This window comes from Dicentrarchus labrax, unplaced genomic scaffold, assembly GCF_905237075.1.
Source record: "Dicentrarchus labrax unplaced genomic scaffold, dlabrax2021, whole genome shotgun sequence".
NCBI classification, from domain to species: Eukaryota; Metazoa; Chordata; class Actinopteri; family Moronidae; genus Dicentrarchus; species Dicentrarchus labrax.
This window is the reverse complement of record NW_026136701.1, coordinates 3,073,022-3,091,996: the sequence shown is the minus strand read 5'-3', so window position 1 is coordinate 3,091,996 and position 18,975 is coordinate 3,073,022. Positions and strand designations below refer to the sequence as shown.

The following is an 18,975-nucleotide window of genomic DNA, read 5'->3' as shown; positions in this document are numbered from 1 at the left end:
CTACTGTGTATGTATATAATCTGCCCATATACTCAGTGTTCCTTGCTTACTTCAAAACATTTACTAATAAGTAAGTTTTTAGTCAGAAACATTGAGTATATTAAGGTTCTACTAATGAAGTGCAGTTGCAGTTGAGAATCATATGGCATTGTTTACAATCTACTGATGTTATTTCTACATTGTTTGAATACGGTGTTACATTAAACGGGGGATACAGATGGCAACCTACTTCTGATCTGTAATCCAGTGTTGGAGTACACATGCCGCTGCATCCAGGGGTATTCTTCCAGTGTAGGGTCCAGTGTATAACATTTAGAAGACTCAGACACTGATTGTAGATGGGGCCGTTTGCGAGTTTGGTTGCCAATGTACACTCTTCACTGCCTGTTCTCATTCCCAGGACTGCTAGATGCCACAGAATCCTACACACTAGTCCTTTAAGTAGGATTTTTTGTATTTTAACTTGTTGTATTACTATTATCACTTTACAATGTGTAGTAAAAAGTCTCCAACAGTCTTGACGGATATAAATAGTTCAGAAAATGTATGTTATGGAACAATTGACTTTTTCCTTGAAACACACCACTAAGAAATGTGAAAAATACTGGAAATCATATCTGAAGCTTAAGTGATTGTGTTTTTTAAGATTTTGTTGGAGAACTTTGTTCTATTTCTTTATGGAATAAGGCCATCAGGATGGACTAAGGGTATGAATCAGTAAAAGATGTTAAACCCTGGCTTTGCATGAGCTAAAGCCAATGTGTTTTTTTTTTTGTCAAAAAAAAATAATACATTTTTATTTTATTTTATTTTATTTAAAAAAGGTCCAGTGTGTACGATTTAGTGTCATCTAGTGGTGTAGTTACAGTTTACAACTCCCTCGCCTCACCCCTCCCTTCCAAGGGAAGCAAAAAAGTGCCCTATCTACAGCCAGAGTTTGGATTGTCCATTCTGGGCTACAACATGGCGAACTTGGTAGAAACTCCCTCTGTAGATAAAAGCTCATTCTAAAGTAACAAAAACACAATGATTCCTTTTTTCAGGTGATCATACACTAATGAAAACATAGCTATGAATATTGTATTCCATTACCGACAATAGATCCTCCTAAATGTTACACACTGGAACTTAACAGCTGTGTTTCAGCATATTAGTATGTAGTTCTGTCATTATTAAACCCATTAGTTAATTAAACTTTGTTCATTGTTAATTACCTGTATGTGAAATTACATTGCTTTTCTACAATTCTGTGTTTTTCTTTAACTTATATTCTACTGGAGACATTGAGATGAGTTTTGGTGCCAGTATTGTGACCAGTGAGTGACACTTTTACAAAGCTGGTGTAGCCCTTACACATATTGATATCAGTAAAGAAATAAATGTTTCTTTATTTGGAGTTGACTCTACAAAGCTCTTGAATCGGTGAATCCCTACATTAAAAGGTGCCGTGCAGTTATTTTGTCAGATGAAAAATTTGTCAAGGTTGATAAAATGTTTAAGGCCCAGACAACCACAGCATGTTGGCAGTCCAGTTTTTTTTTTTTTTACTTTATCATCAGCCGGCTGAGCAGAAGCTCAGACTGTGAAAGTCAGTGAATGATGGCAGGCCTGGTGCTGAACAGACTGAGGCTGAAGGGGCTGGGGAGAGAGAGACATACAGTAGACAGAGAGTAAGAAGAATTTACTTTAGAATTCATATTGATTCATGTCTCTGCCATCCTTTTATTTAATCCTGAGGGTGACATGAGAAATAATGGTGCTTATCTGTTCGTGCCGTATAGTTTTGATCCAACTGACTGCACTGCCTTTGAAAAGGAACAAGATCATAAAGTAGACACTCACCTCCTGATCTGCGTGCCAGAGGCAGAGGAGCTCCGAATCAGCTTCTTAGAGGAGGAGAAGGAGAGGGGGACTTTAGTGGGCTTAGGGGGTGGGAGAATGGAGCAATGAGAGGCCTTGGACAGGTTTAACCTGAATAAGAAACACAAAGAAATTAACTGATTATAACATATGCATGTTTGTTATTTTACAAACCATTAAATATAAAGCAAATAACATAACAGCATTATGTGAAAATTTTATTGGACATTTTTCAAAAGCAGGACTGATAGTGGGTATGTAGGATGAGACAAAAAAACAAATACTATCAGCTGACTCATGAAAACGCAATGAAATTACATATTTATGCTGCATATGTAGAAACCATGAATAATGGTATAACAACACATTTAAAGGGTTAAAGATGTGATGCTTAAAAGCCCTGCACACCCACACAGACGTTTTCACTTCTTCTGCACGCGCACGTTGAAGCTGGGTTGAGCTGTGCTGGAATAAAGTGAGGTCACCAACCTACAGGGACCAATAAGAATGATAAAGGTTTAATGCAAGACAAATAGGAGGGTCCGACAGATGTCAATCAAGCAAATTCTGTACACACCCACACAGCTATCACTCAGTCTAATCAGGCAAAATAAGTGGAAACGCCTGTGTAGATGGACCACGGCAATAGCCATTCAATGTATTTATATTCAATAACAACTACATAGTAGTTTTAATCATTAGTGTTAGGGATGGGTGGATCAATCCCAAGGATTGATACTTTGATACTCACAAGTTACTCATTTGGTATTGACGTCTTTTATAAATTAGCGATAATACAGTTACATAAATCAAAATGTGGGTGGCTGCACCATTGCCAAACGTTTTCATGTGCGCTATTTTAATGTTTGTGCTGAAACACCCCTGACATATTGAGATAATCTGTGTCATATGACGATGGAAATAAGACGTGAGAACCAAGCACGCTGCCACACACAGTCGTGCATATTCACATTAACTTGTGTTGTGAATGTGAGAGAGAAGGGAGACTGCCATTGCTATCTGCTGTGTGTTTTGCCTTTGAATGTAATTTTTTTCCTAAAAATTACCATTAATTTGAAAAATCGCATACCCATTTAAAGAAATCATAGGCATCAGTAAAATTGTTTAAAAAATAAATAAAATCTGTATTTTTATATATGTTAGGTATCGTATCAAATTTAAAAACATGCGATACCAACAATCTTCACACAAACTATTCAAAGAAAACGAGGCAGTGTGTAGTTAATCCAGAATTTAATCGAATTGATAACAGCCTTACTGTTTATTGTTTACTCTCTTTACAGAGCTGTATTAAGTTAACTAGAGAAGAAAGGCTGCTGAAAAGCTGACACTAAAAACTGATTTACTGGCTGCAAAAGTTAAATGATGTTTATAACCTGTAGAAAAGTGGAAGACTTTAAGGTTTGTTGAAAAGGTGACACTATGGCTTTGTAGTTGGAAAAGTGAGAAATAGTCTATGATTGGAACTGAAAAGTTGAATAAATGTCATAATGTATTTAAAACTTTATAAGGTTTTAATTGAGTTTAATGCTTGAAAAATAATGATGAAAATGTGTTTGTGTGTCTGTCTGTGCATGTCTGTCAAACTGTAATCAGCTCATCTTAATCAGCTGTGCTCTGCAATTAAGGGTTGCCAGGGTGATGGTATTGATTTGACTCCTGGAGTTCATTTTATGGAGATTTTAGCTGAGACACACCTCTCATGCTTTTGCCTCTAGTGCCAACACTGTGGGGGATGGTTGGAATATCCTAAGAAATTAGTATTAGTAAAGTATTTTGGGGAGGAAAACCTTTCAGTGACAAGGTACGAGCTGAAATGACTTTTTGGCAAGTGGAAAACTGCATTTTATGGGCTGGATTGGTACTTTAAAGGTATTTCAACTGGTACAAAAGACTGGGTGAGCTATAATCTCTAAAATATAACCCCCATGAGTGAAATCAAGTCACTCGTAGGTTACATGCCTAACCATAACCCTTAAAAAACAAATTATCACCAAGTAGTACCTTGAGGAGGAGGAGGCCGATCGAGGTGGTCGTTTTCCCTTCAGTGCTCTTAGTTTGTCTCCCTGAGTTAGACCGCCTTCCTTACAGTTACTCTACACACATTTATACACACAGAAAGAGGAAGAGAGAGAAAGTATTCATTATCAGTATGAATAGAAAATTGAAGATATCCACATAAATCAAGTGTCTTTTCATAGTTTTTAATCCTCCTCATTTTTATTTTTAGTCCCGCCCCTCACCTCATCCAAGCTGTATGATTTGTAAAGGGTGGTGTTGATTGACAGGTCGTCCATGCTGGAGAGCAGGCAGGACATGGCTTCCTGTCTCCCTCCGTCAGAGTCGGTGCTGTGAAGCTGCTGCTGTCGACTCTGCTGCTGTATCTGCTGCCGTCGACTCAGTCTCTGCTGAACCAGCTTCTGTTTGGAGCGATGGACGTCACCCTGGACCCACAAACTGTGCTGTTTTCTACCCACACACACACACACACACACACACACACACACACACACAAGGCGCAGAACATACTGTAAGTAAGTAAGTAAGTAACATTTATTAATTTAGTGCTTTTCACAGACACAGATTCTTGAGGTATAGTTGTGGCTAGAAAATCTTTTCTGTGCACAATAATTGACAAAAAAGAAATGCAGTGCTGTCTCCTGCATCATTTTAGTAACACCATGACGAATTACCTGTTTAAAGTGTAACTAAACCCCTAAATTCGGCTAGCTCCCTCCTTCCCCGGAAAATTTAAAAAAGGCAGCTGGGATAGTCAGAGTTAACAGAGCTACCCAGCTGCTGTCAGACTCTCACTGTCCACGCTGGAAGCAGACAGTTTGCTGGAGCTTTCACAGTCACAAGGAGCACATTTACAGTCATTATATATAGATTTTTCAGCAGAAAAAAGTTTAAAAATAAACAAATTAGCATCACAGAAATAAGCAAAGATCTCACTACACACGTGCCTCATTTGTTATTAGATAAACAAGATTTAACAAGACTTAGAGTCTGCAGCCATGCTAGCGTCTCCATGAGGCTGTACTTAGGTCCCTATGCACTGTAACATCAGCATGCTAACATGCTAACACTGACAGTGCTAACATGCTTTTGTTCAGCCAAAAGGCAACCTCAGTGGCTGAAGAATGAAGCCAACATGGAAGTAACAAAAACTCGACCTGAGGCTGGCTCCAAAAGCGAGTCAATCTCCATAAGCACAAATAAACATGTTTACTGCCTGGTACACAAAAAATCTAACCTATTGGTGCAAAAAGTTATGTCAAGTCATGAGGATTCATCCTCTATACATAATTTGATGGCAAACAGCTGTAAATGCATTCCAGTGGTTAAGGAACCAAAATGGCTGTAAGCTTGAATATCCGTATTCCAGAAGCCTCACATCTCACCAAAAGAGAAATAAGCAACCACTGAGACTGAAACTCACTCCTCTAAGAAGTTCTGCTGGGGGCCGATGATGGATCCGGGCCGGCAGATTCTGATCCAAGCGATGGCCTCGGCTGCAGTGAACCGGAAGTGCTTCATCAGGTAGCAGCCAATCAGAGTGCCTGTCCGGCCCAGGCCAGCTGTGTTTTTAGCAAACGAAGAAAATGTTTGACACCTAGACACCCAGTCGCACTTGCAACACACTCTCTATAGATATAGCTATATAGATTGCATGATCTTCTGCAAACACACAACCACTCCCACCTTTACAGTGCAAAGCCACGGCTCCGTCAGTGCTCTCACACACGTGTAAGAAGCGCCTGACGATGAGGTCAGAGGGCGTGGTCCCATCCAGGAAGAAGAGGTCATGGTGCTCAAATCCTGCATCCTCAAACCGCCTGCCGTCATACAACTTCCTGTTTAAACGGACCACGGCTGTGACGTCATTTTGTCGAAAGTATGCAAAGTATGCCTCCGGTGCGTGGAGAGGGTAACCTGCAAACACACTGATTATGATTTCTTAGCACTGAATTAAAGTAGATTTAAGTACTAACGCAGGATGTTTCTGTTGATTGCACTTTAGCAGAAAGGTTTGACTCACCGTTCTCTATCTTACTGCGAGAGTGAGGGCTGCTGAATGCCAGAATTTTCCCCTGGAATGATCCAGTTCATATCCCCGTTTTCCACTCGCTAAAAAGAGATGTTACAGAAGTAGATGCAGTGACTGAGGTACTCCAACTGGGTGCAACATTTTAAACAGAGTGAGTGTGAGTTGATGATAATGTCTCACCTCATAATGTTCATATTCCTCAACATTGAAACTGTCAAAGTCAAAGAAACCATGCTGTAATGCCTGGAGGAGAGAGAGAGAGGACAGTTGACTCAGGTCAGCTTTAAAAAAAAAAAAGAAAGTCTGATACTGTGATGTAATTCATCTCCTCATGACCTCAGTTGTTTTTTTCCTCTGCATAAGAGTGAAGGATTTAGACTAAGAACATAGTGGTAAACAAAAAAGCAGTTGAACTCTGACCTCCAGTGGGAACAGAAATCATTTGAGGGCAGCTGTTGTTGTTTTCCCCATGCAATACACTGCTCAAAATATCTTACGTCAGTTTAACATGATGTAACAACAGCCGCTTAGGTTTTTCTCCTGGAACTGGATAAACTTTAGCTGACTGACCCTCCTCTAATCTCTGATAGAGTCTTTGTGTTTGAGGGCTAAAGTTAAAGCTGCAATAGGTAGCTTTATAAATAAAAAAAACGTTTTGTTATATTTGCTATATCCTAACAGTAGTACATGAGACATATGATCTGTTCCTCTGGCTCCTACTAGAGCTCCTAATGACATTTACAAGAATTCACCGGGCCTGGATGAAAACAACCAGTCAGAGCCAAGTAAGATATAAAGACGCTTTGGGTTGGAGACTTGAAGATAGTTGATTGTTAAGTATCATTCCCAGGGTCCCAAAGCATCTGTATATACACCCCAGGAATGAGACTCTATAATCGACTGTCTTATTGGCTGTTTTTTATTCAGGCCTGGTGGATTCTCACAAATCCCATTAGGAGCACAAGGAGGAGCCAGAGGAACCTGATTTTTTTCACAAATTATCTGTCTCATGTACTATTGTCAGGATATAGTGAAAGTTTCAGCAAATATGACAAAAAACTACTGTAGCTTTAAGTGCCCATGTACAAACTTGTAGTTTGTCGTCATGCTTATTGTTTACCTTGCGTATTCCTTGTAAGCAGTCGAGGACAGTTAGGTTGAAGGTGCACTCTCCCACTCCTGCATCCCTGTGGGACACACACACACAGGCACACATACATATACACAGGCATACATACATAAATACATACATACACACAGGCACACATACACACACACATACATACATACACACAGGCACATACACAGACAAAGGTCAGTTTACTGGTCAAAATTTTGGCGCTGGTAAAATGTCTGAATAAGCTTTGACAAAACTTTGCACATACATGATAGTTTGGACTGACTCAAATATGTGTGCGTATTTGTACTTGTGAGCAGGCTTGGGGAGTAATGGATTACATGTAACAGAGTAATCAGGATACAAAAAAAGGTAAATGTAATCAATTACAACTTTAATAAGTTGTTACCACAATATCAAACCGCTCTGAAAGTGATCCCAACGATATTGTTCGCCACTGTCATTGTTGTTAAAGTTGTGGTGTGGACTCCGCCATTGTCTTGAGTTAGAACGATTTTGAGTTGAACGATTTTTAAAAAGATACATTTATAGTTATTGTTACAGTTACTACTTTTGTCCAGATTTGATTGTGTACTTTAGGGATGGGGGCACTAGAGTAAACAAGGGCACTTCTCAGATAATTAGCCTGACTGGGCAGGATTTAATGTCAGGAGGGACTTGATGTGAATATATTAATTAGAGTTTAAAGTAAACAGATCTCCGATGTTACTGCTGATAGTAGAGGATGGGAAGATAGAAAGACCGTCAGCAACACAAGCCAATGTGTGTGTTTGTGAGCGTTTATACCTGAACGGCAGGTAGCCTGCGTTGTTTCCTGAGATCAGAGTTCTGTAGGCTTCTTCTGGGCTTCTTTTCAAATAGATCACCTACAGGGGAGAGGTTGTGCTGTGTTATTAGAAAGCTAAAAGGACAAACAGAATGATAGATGAATAAAGATCAAATAAAGAGATATTTACAGCATAGGCACCAATGAGAACAGCATCATTGGCTCTCTTCTTCTGGTCGTGACTGGTGTAGTGGACCAGTTTCTTCCTGGACATGGTGAAGGACTGAAGTGACAAAAAAGGTCAATATCTAATAAATAATCAGTAACAACAATACAACAGCACGAGTGACTTAGTTGTTTACGCAATGTAGACTGTAAATTTACACCACCAGGCTTTATGTTGCTGCCAAGCCATTGTTCCCACAGCCATTATTCCAAAACCCCAATAGTCTGAAAAATTGCCTATTAGATCAGTAGCCCATTTGTCCGTTATTCCCAAACAAACGTCCATTTCTCTGACGGCCTGTTGTTAAAAAAGTACACACTTTAGTATCCCCAACTCACCTATGTAACTTAAGTGATGTAACTAATGTACTTATTATAATCCAACAATGATCCCAACTAAGTAGTTTTGGTGCCTAAACTTAACTGCAACAGTTAACCATGTTTGTTCTTGTAACCATGACAACGAAGGTCAGCTGACTTTGTCTTTGCCTGCATGTCCAATTCCAAGATATTAATGGCAAAAAATTAAAGGGAGAGTGGGTATTTTTGGAAAAACTGGTCTTTGAGTGGGCTTTTGTTTCTGATTAACTGTCAGACCAATCAGCTTTTGGTCCACTGGGACGTTCTTTGGACTATTGGGGTTTCAGAATAATGGGCAGTTCCCTTTATTTCAGCCAAAAAAGTAGGTAAACTCTCTTGCACCTTAAATCTCTATAAAAGGTGTGTAATGACTACTTCACTGCATGTAAACTGTCTCCTACCTTGAGCTTCTTGTTGAGTTTGCAGCAGTATCTGTACAGCATGGCCTGGTTGAGGGGCCCAAAGTCTGCATAAAAACTGCAACACACACACACAAACAGGAGCGTGTCATATACTGCAACTATTTGTACAGTATTTTCATTTTCTGCTACTTTCTACTTCAATTCCACTTCACTTCAGAGGCAAACACTGCGCTCAGCAGTATATAAAGTACTGACAATGAGCTCCACCTATACCAGCTCAAACATCAAAGTGACAAACACATTAATATATCACTATTTATAATCCAATTATAAAATATATACATTATTCTATAATTAACCATTCTACAAATTGAGAACTTTCCCTTTTAGTACTTGAAATAATGTTTTGATGCTTATACTTTTACTTCAGTAAAATTTTGAATGCAATACTTTTATTTGTAAGAGAGTATCTACACACTATGGTATTGTACAAGTACAAGATCTGAGTGCTTTTTCACCATTGTAGAGGACTAAAGACAATGGAAAACATTCACATTTGAGAATCTAAAATCAGATAATTTGGACATTTTTTCTGAAAAAAATATTCAAAACAATGAATTAAATTAATTTAACAGCCAGCAACTAATGGATTAATCGACTAATGGTTGAAGCTCTAGCTCTCTACTAATTTTGCCTTTATTTCAAAATAAGAGCACATTGTTATTCAAAATAACCTTTTCGTCTGATAAATGAAGTTTTATAACTAGGTTCGGGAACAAAGACCATGCCTCACACTCATTTCATTTCTGCTCTAAACGTACTTAAGCACACTTTATCCGTTCACTCCCTCCTTGACTCAGTTTTCACATCTCTCCCCTCTCAAACTCTTTCTTTTTCTCCCCTCTCCATTATTCAAATACAGGAGCCACTGGGGCTCAAAAGAAAAGACACTCCCCCACTCAGAGTCTCATCACCCACTCGGTTCCCTCCCACCATCTCACCAAACTCCTCTGTTCATCCATTCATCCCTCACCCTTCCTTCCCATACCTCTTCATCCCTCAACCCTCAACCTTTACCCCTCATCCCTCGACCCTCATCCCTTCATCCCTTCATCCCTTAATCCCTCAACCCTTTCCCTATCCATTCATCCCTCCTACAGTTTATCCCATTGGTCCACATTTATCTGTTATGTGCAATAAACCTTTATAATTCCATACATTCATTGGCATGGTCTTCGTTAGCGAACAGCATGTTAGCCTCAATTAGTTAAGCCACATTTGAAGAACAGGGCATTGGATATGTGCTGAAAGTACTTTTTTTTAAAGATCAGTGTAACTCTTAAACTTGGAGATTTTACTTACAAAAGTGTGAATAGCACATCAGCAGTTCAATCAAATTAAACCTTTTAAATGTAAGTGTGACATTATAGAAACTATCAAATCAATTCACAACATAGTTGGAACGGATGACATAGTGACCTGGGTGTTTCTGCTACAATCACCTGCAGTTTATTCCCAGCTTTTTGAGTCAATGAATTTCATGAAGGTATGCAAAGGAAAAAACTGGCGTGCTAATCGTAAATAATCATCTGCTTCTTCTTCGAGGCCAGTGGAGCACAGTCTATTCTGATAATCTGCAGCTAAGATCGTTAAGACAGCCGCTGTGTTTGACGTGTTGAGACTACAGTGACCTCCTAAACATATTAAGCGTCTGGATTTCCATTTGCTAGGGCCAAACATGCTACAAATTCCACTGCCGTTCAAGAACTACATGAGTGCACCAACATTGCATATCATCATATCAGTCATCAACTGACCCACAGAACACCTGAATAGCAAATAATGTTCAAAGAATGGACTGAAATCCCTATAGTGAATGGGAAGCCTGATCTCGTGGGCAATTCTTACTCATCCCATTTGCATTAAAAGTTGCAGCAGGTTTAAGCAGCCGTACGTCAATGACAGTATTTCTCCTTATTTGAACTGTACTGTGAGTGAAATTGAACAGGAATCCTTATTTGAACTGTACTGGCCTCAGTGTTACTGAAGGGAAAAATTCTCTTATAATTAAATTGGACAGGAATTAAAGTAACCACATCAATTTTTTTTTTTTTTTTTTTTTTTTTCCTTTTTAACCCCCCTATAAAAAATTAACTCAACTTCTTCCAGCTAAATGCTGAAAAAACAGGTTGTTCTTATAGTTTCTAAAATCTTCTAGAAATGTTTTTCTGACTTGCCTTCCCTACTGGAATTTATTTTTCTGTATTTTTCAGTGTATTGTGCATTGTATTGCTTTTCTGTAATTATAGCCTGTGCAGCACTTTGTGACATTGTTTTAAAGGGTGCTATATAAATACAGTTTTACTTACATATAGCTGTTGCAACCCAGTGCAGGTTGCAAAATAAGTGTTGCACGTTGTTGGTACAAAGCTTGAATTACAGAAGAGCTATGTGATTTAGACGTCTGTCTTGTCAGCGTTGAACAGTCCTGCATTTTTTCTTCATTTAAAATAAAGCAAAATAATGCATTGCTTTTGACCCACAGAAACATGGTCATATTCATCCTTATTCAAACTTTCCCTGACTGGCTACTGATTACCATTTTTTTTTAAGGCAATGTTTCTATAGGACCAGATGTGTGTCCAGAGGTGGCTGAGCCTACACTGTCAGTGCTTCTTTGCTTCACCCTCCCACACAGGCAGATTCTGCTCAGTAGCCCACATTCAACACTTGAAAGAAACAGACTCTATTGAAGATAGCTAGTTTTTCTTGGTGTTAAGGTTCAGGAAATTTGCAAAAGCTATCTTTTTTCATTTTCAGAGTAGATAAATCCCAGCACTGAGCTGCAGCTTCAGCTCTTTAACTCACTGCAAATCAGGCACTAAATACACATATTTTATTAGCAGAAACAATGAAGTTGACGTGTGTGTGTGTGTGTGTGTGTGTGTGTGTGTGTGTGTGTGTGTGTGTGTGTGTAAAAATCAGACACAAAAGATTGTATTTTGTCTTAATACATTTCTGGAGGATCATTACAAATGAATCTCTGTATATAACCTGACACACTCAACTAATAACTCTAAAGCCTACAGGACTACTTAATCCACTGATATATTCTAATAGTCAGCCAGTACTAGTAGGCTTTTAAAAGCAAAAGTGGATTATTATTTCATTGCATTATTGTCATTTTCATAAATGCTAATGACTCACGTTTCATGTCAAATATCTGTCTTCATTAGTTGTAAAACTGGTAGGCTGGTACAAATGGTAGATTGGAATTTAGAAGCATCCAGTCTGAATGGTGTCGTCCAGTGTTTGTTCTAAATCTCTTTCCATCTGCAGGGCACTGATCTCATCTTGACCTATATCTTACAGTGGGATGATAACCACTGGCTGAACACTTATGGGAATAACAACCATAATAATAATAATCTCTATTTATAGAGCACTTTTCAAAATCCACCTTACAAAGTGCTTCACAAAGTCAGCAAAAACAGTCGTAAAATCATCAGGTTTTAAAAGAATACGGATAATAACAGAAATTTTGAATTCAAGCGACTAAATGCGTGTTTCCTCATCAGCCTTCACTGACTTAGTACATAAATTTACAACTGTACGATATGGGGTGATTGTGTTGCTTCACACAGAGTGAGTGGTTCAGTTCTCACAGGGACACATTTTTCATTCTAGTGTTTGGTCCACATCATAAAGGAAGGAAAGAAGGAAGGGTCCATTTTGTAACATTTAGAAGGATCTACTGTCAGAAATGGAATATAATATTCATAGGTATGTTTTCATTAGTGTATAATCACCTGAATATAAGATCTTCATTGTGTTTTTGTTACCTTAGAATGAGCTGCTTTTAGAGAGGGAGTGGGTCCTCTTCTACAAAGTCCACCATGTTTCTACAGTAACCCAGGACAGTGAACCCAAACACTGGCTATAGATAGGGCCTTCTGTGTTTTCTGTGAGTTTTGAGGGCAAGTGTAGTTTCTCCTATATGCTTGGAAGGCTGAGCTGTATTCAAACGATTGCAATCTGCAATTTCACTGCTAAATTCCACTAAATCCTACACACTGGCCCTTTAAAGGATATAGGTAAGGATGAGAAGAGTGGGATTAACCATGACGAGGCTACTTCCTTGGCCTACTGTACTTGAATTTGTCAGGAGTGACGAACAGCTGATGACGTCCCTGTGTGTTCAGTTGGGTTGGAGGTCAGGTGACTGTGAAGGCAATATACAGTATTTAACCTTTTTACTTTGGATTAATCTAGCAGAGAGCCATTACCAATGGCCTGTTAAATATCACATCTAGGACACTAATGAGACTGAGGACATGAGTCATCATTCAGGAATAAGTTATGATCATCATCATTGCCAGGTTGGACTATTGCTACATCCTGGTTTGCAGGCCAACTTCTCTGAAGGATGCAGAATACATCAATAGGTTATATATATACTATATAAGTTACATTACATTCTTCATTGGCGTAGTGCCTCACATTGTTACTATCCTATAAAGCCAAAAATGATCATCCAGGCTATGGAAGCCTGAGTAAGACATTGGCTCAATGATCCACTATGTAAAAAAAACCATGTCATGAACTGGTCATGAAGTGATGGAGGTGACAAATGATATCAGTACCGGCCGACAACAGGTGGTAAAAAGGGTAAGAGCAGTGGAGGGGAACTAGGAAAACAAGAGGTGCACACCACCTGAACAATGCCTATTATATCCTCAGACTTATCTGAGATCTGTGGACAATCTGAACACAGCTCACATGATCTTAATTTTATAGGCACAGACAAGTCTGTAGTTTCATTTTGGCATTTATAAGTAGTATAAGGTAGATTTAATAAATGGTTCATAACACACTGTAATGTAGTTGCAAGCATGTAGGTGTTAAATTATCTATTTGTTAACAACTATAACTCCTGTGGGCACCTACAAGCAGAGGAAGAGATAACAAATGACAGTTCTAATACTTAACATTATCCTCATGTTTGCATAAAAACTACATAGTATGTATCTATTAGCAGAGATAGACTATAATATGTATAGGTATGTTTTCATTAGTGTATAATCACCTGAATATAGGAATTGTTGTGTTTTCATTAACTTAGAATGAGCCGTTTGTATCTACAGACGCCTGTACAGGTCGACTTCCATGGAGTCTGCCATGTTGAACCACCATGTTTCTACAGTAGCCCAGAACAGACAAACCAAACACTGGCTCTAGATAGAGCATCTCTTGTTTATAGTGGCAAAACCGTAGTTTCACCTACACACTTGGAACCGGAGGATAACGCAAGTGCGTTGTAATTTGCAACTACACAGCCTGATACCACTAGATCTTACAAACTGGTCCTTTAAATATTTATATTGTGCTCATAATTGTTAAATTGGCCAAACTGCATTGCATACATAGATCCAACAACCAGTTCAGTCACCCCAGATGCCACGCTAAAATTTCTGGCACACCATTGAATTCCGCCCTCCTGAACATGAGGTGTTTCATTGTTCTTACTGCTGTCTTTGTACGAAATCTGGAAAAAATACCAGGATGCAATGAAGAAAGTACAGTATACCAAGAATAGGCTGCCACCCTCATACAACACTGGTTGTAAATGGGTATTATTTGAACCTGATGTTTTTACTTGATTATACATTATCGTAAATATTCTCACATTGCTTGACTTGAAAAAGCTGTCTAGCTCTCCGTCATAAAGTCCTATATTGATATTCCTGATTTACATTTTTCCAGTCATTCTAAAATCCGCCTCCTATCACCATGGTTGAAGGCGGCAGATAGCTTGCCTGTTGTATCGCACAAAAACAGTTAAACAGGATGTGTGGAAATAGTACAGATTCCAAAATAAAGAACAGGGAGATGAGGCGTCTATCTGTGATGCATTGAATATGTGATTATCGTGATAATATTGTGTATCGCAATTATTTTGGCCAAGATAATTGTGACATGAAATTTTCATATCGAAAAGGCGTACCAGATTAGTTCAAAAGTGAAAACGTTGATTGAACGTTTACATTAAAACCATATTTTCCCAGGATGTACAATAGTGACTTTCAATCTCTACAATGTGCAAATAATAATAATAATAATAATAATAACTTTGGAGCCTAAACCACATCCAGATTTCTCATTTGGAAGCTAGAATAAATATAAAAACTAACCTCTGGAGTTGAAGCACAGTCTCATGGGGAAAGCCTTATGCTCAACCCACTCATCCACCACATCTTCCTGCTAATAAGGATTTTGTTAGATTTTGTTAGTTTTGTTTCTTATACTATACATCAGGCTGAAGATAATACCACAAGTCCCGTGCATATACCTTTGCAGTAGCTGAACTTTAACCAATACGCCTGAGTACTTGCACATGCATGTTACAGCAGTAAGCACAATTGTATTATTTTACAACAATTTACAAAACTTCTCCCTTTACGATGTGCTGGAGGCTTTTTGCTGGCAGCACACAGCCTCTATAGTTCAATATTTAATTTATTATTTAATATATTACATTTAAAAAAACATTAAGTCTTCATGTAGACCACGTTTCACCTACCAGAGCAATGTGACTGTGAAAAATACCTTCACACTCATCAATACCGTCTTTCTGTCAACCTACAACTGAACTAATGATCTGACAAATGATGAAACAAGTTCGTTTTTTGTGACACACTGATGTTGTAACCACATTTTAGCTGGTTAAAAAGAGGTTTTAGACGTTCAGGCCTAATATCTCCAAGTTTTCAATTTGAAATCAACATTGAAATCCTGGTTGGTTCTCATTGGGACATGCCTTTGCTGTTTTGGTGCACTGCTGTATTACCAGTTGTGAATAATCTGTCATAATGCCAAAAGTGCATCTCTGTCACTCTGCCTTGCATTGTGTGAGTTGAGTATTCTGTGGCGGCATAATCTGTGGAACTGGCAGTGTGATGTTAATATGATCCAGCTGGTTATCACAGAGCCTTACCTCTCATATATGAACTCCTCGTCCGTGCTGAAGTAGTGCGTGTTGGCTGTATTCTTTGGTTTGACACGAAGAGTGGCAAAGTACAGCCGGTCTGTGGCGTTCAGCACACACGCACACACACAAACACACAGACAGACAGGAGGACAAGAAGACAGATGCATTATTAATATGTGTTGTGAGTTCAAGTGGAGCACAGACAGTTTTGCTTTCATGTCTGGGACACAGTAGAACATTAACCCCATTACTCTGGACTGTACAGAAAATGAGCTAATTATACCTGAGTGCACTCACAGTTAACAGACATTTACAAATTTCTTATACATTAAATTAGAGTGAAAGTCAGCTATCTGTCAACCTCCTCAAGGATCTCTGACACAGATCTTAGGTCAATAGTTTCCTCATTTAAATGTCTATAAACTCTAGCTCTGTGTTCTATATGTAGTTGAGTTGTTTTCTTCCATTATCCCAAATCTTTCCAACAGTGTTCAAACTCAGAAAGATCTGTCATTTTATTCAGGTAATGCTGCGTTTCTCCACCTGTCAATGGCGTCATATCCCCTTTGTGCCTGCGTCAGAGTTGTGGTTGTCTGTCAGAAGCTGTCATACATTGACTGTTTATCCAGTCTGAAGCCACATTTTTACCACCCACTGTTTGGATCTTGGTGCTTTTTAACTCTAGATTTGAACCGGATGAAGGACTTTAGTCATCGGACGTCTGGATCTTAAGTTATCAGAGAAACAAGCTGAGCTAATGTTAGCAACAGCTCGGCTCGCAGCCCCTCCGGGACGTCCTTTATCTGCCCAACAGCGTGGGAGAAGCAGTGATTTTTAATGTGGAACTACTTTATTCAGTGTGTTTAATCAGTGAGTCAGTTTATTTTAGAGAGGAGGAAACCTCTGTGGATAATTGGCTCCCGGTAGAAACCTCCTGAGCGTTGAACACTGAAGGAATCCTAACCAGGAGAAGCTGACTGCAATGACGGCAATGGTCCCATGCTACTTCATGATGTCATCAAACTTTGTGGCAGAAATGACATATTATATGTTTAATGCAGAACATTTTCTATTACAACTTGTCTGTTTAGCTGAGGTGCTGTTATAAAACGTTTCTAAAGCTCTTCACCTTGAACCACACTTTCAGCTAACCTGTTGAAATACTAAACTTAATCCGAACAAAACGTAATCCTAACCCTGTAAATAAGTAGTCACTTTGGGTAACACTTTCTAATGGTTAATAAATAATTAACTACTGCCTCATGGATAATTCAGAAAAAAAAAAAAATCTCTCTGGCTGGTGTCGATACTTGCCCTCATCAGGAAGACCCCCAGAACAGACCTTCTGGAGAAGGGCTGCTTAGCATCTGAACCACAATGCATTATTAATAAGTAACTAACATTTGCAACCTAAGACATGAAGGTTTTTTTAAAAGCAAGGAAACCAATAGCCCCATATGTGACCTTGGCACTCCATACACTCATATCTCGTACAAACAGACAAACCTTTGATGGAGCTGTGATCAGTGTATGGATTGCAGAGGTCACATATGGGGCTATGGGAAAAAAGTCTGGCAAGTCACAGTCTGGCAACCCAAAGATTGTTCTTATTAATGCCCAAAAGAACAAAACTGACACCTACATTACCATGAAATCTGTGAGTGAGGCTATGTTTCTTATGATTTTGAAAAATACAAAAATGACAGTTTCTGTTTGCAGTGTACCCATGGACATACAGACAACTATCAGTGGAATACTTAAAAAAGTGAGGATTCTCAGGCAAGCTCTGGAGCTACATTATAGGGAGTGTCTTTTGGAAGTTCATTCACTATGGACATCAGAGATGACATCCTTGGATAGTGTGAGTCACACTGAATCTGAAAATATTTGTTTTATATCCGTGTTCAGATTTGTCTGAGTTACGACTCCGATAGGGAGAGCATTTTTTAGAAATCAACCCTTGGCTCTGATTGGTTGTTTTCGTTCAGGCCCGGTGGATTCTTGTAAATGCCATTAGAAGTGCTAGGAGGAACCAGAGGAACCTGATGTTTTCACACATTATCTGTTTCATGTTCTACTGTCATTATATAGTAAAAGTTTCAGCTAATATGACTAAAAGTTATTTTTATAAAAATTACCTACTGCAACTTTAAAATCATATATGTTCCAATGAAAGATTAAACAGCAATATCTACTCAAATACAGCATATTTACCTCTGTGTACAACAAGGTTTACAGTTAATTATATGATTATTACTCATTATAAAATATCATAAATCCATGTGTAACTTACCTTTAATAAATTCTGACGCACCGGACAGTTCATATTCATCTGCCATTGGACTCACTAACAAGCGATACCTGAATAAATCTCCGGTTTAGATAGCTCTTAAATATAAATAATCCTCTGCTCCAGTCTATGTAAAGTTGAAAATGTCGTTTTCTGCGTTATCTGTTATGAGGCCACTGGAGATGCTTCCAGAAAATCACGACCTCTGGTAAAATACCATGACACCAGGTCCATAATTCAACTTGGACAAGCCTGTCATTACTCGGAGTTTAAAACAGTCCAACTCTAAATAAAGTCACACTAACTCCCTTCACAGACAAACTGTTGAGCTCTACGGGGCCATGTTCACGGCAGATGCGGTGCGCAAAAAGTCTCCAAAAGTAAAAAATAAAATAAAAATAAAAATAACCTCCAACTATTCACCTCCTGTCCCTCGGGTGCCTCTGCTGTCCCTGTTTGATTGGAACTGTTTCCCGCAAATGATCCAGTCCCTTCATTTCCAAATTAAAACGATTCCCGGAATATTCCAGCAAACACTCAGAGAGCTCAGGACACGCTCCAAGCCAGTCCAGAGCCGTAGAGGGCTGGTAATCTCTCTGCTGCTCTGCACATGCTCGGTCAGTGGCCACTAACACACACACACTCACACACACACACACACACACACACACTAGTTGTTAAAGTCTGGTAGAGGCGGATTGATGGATGATAGATGGATCAAACAGTACCTGTAGTTTATTCCTGTAATCCCCGATTCCCCTTAATGTCAATTTACATAATAGGATACATTTTAATACTCATATAAAAGTATTATTCCCATGTTTGTTTCTTTATTTTATTTCCACGACTTCCAGTATGACTGCATAAATTATATATATATATTTTTTTTCTTCTTTAAATGCAACCCTGCTCCT

At 38.7% G+C, this 18,975-nt stretch overlaps 1 pseudogene; it reads right to left on the bottom strand.

The window, feature by feature from the left end:
• Nucleotides 1-911: 911 nt before the first annotated feature.
• On the bottom strand, nt 912-18,632 carry LOC127362785 (dual specificity protein phosphatase CDC14AB-like; annotated as a pseudogene).
• Nucleotides 18,633-18,975: the final 343 nt, after the last annotated feature.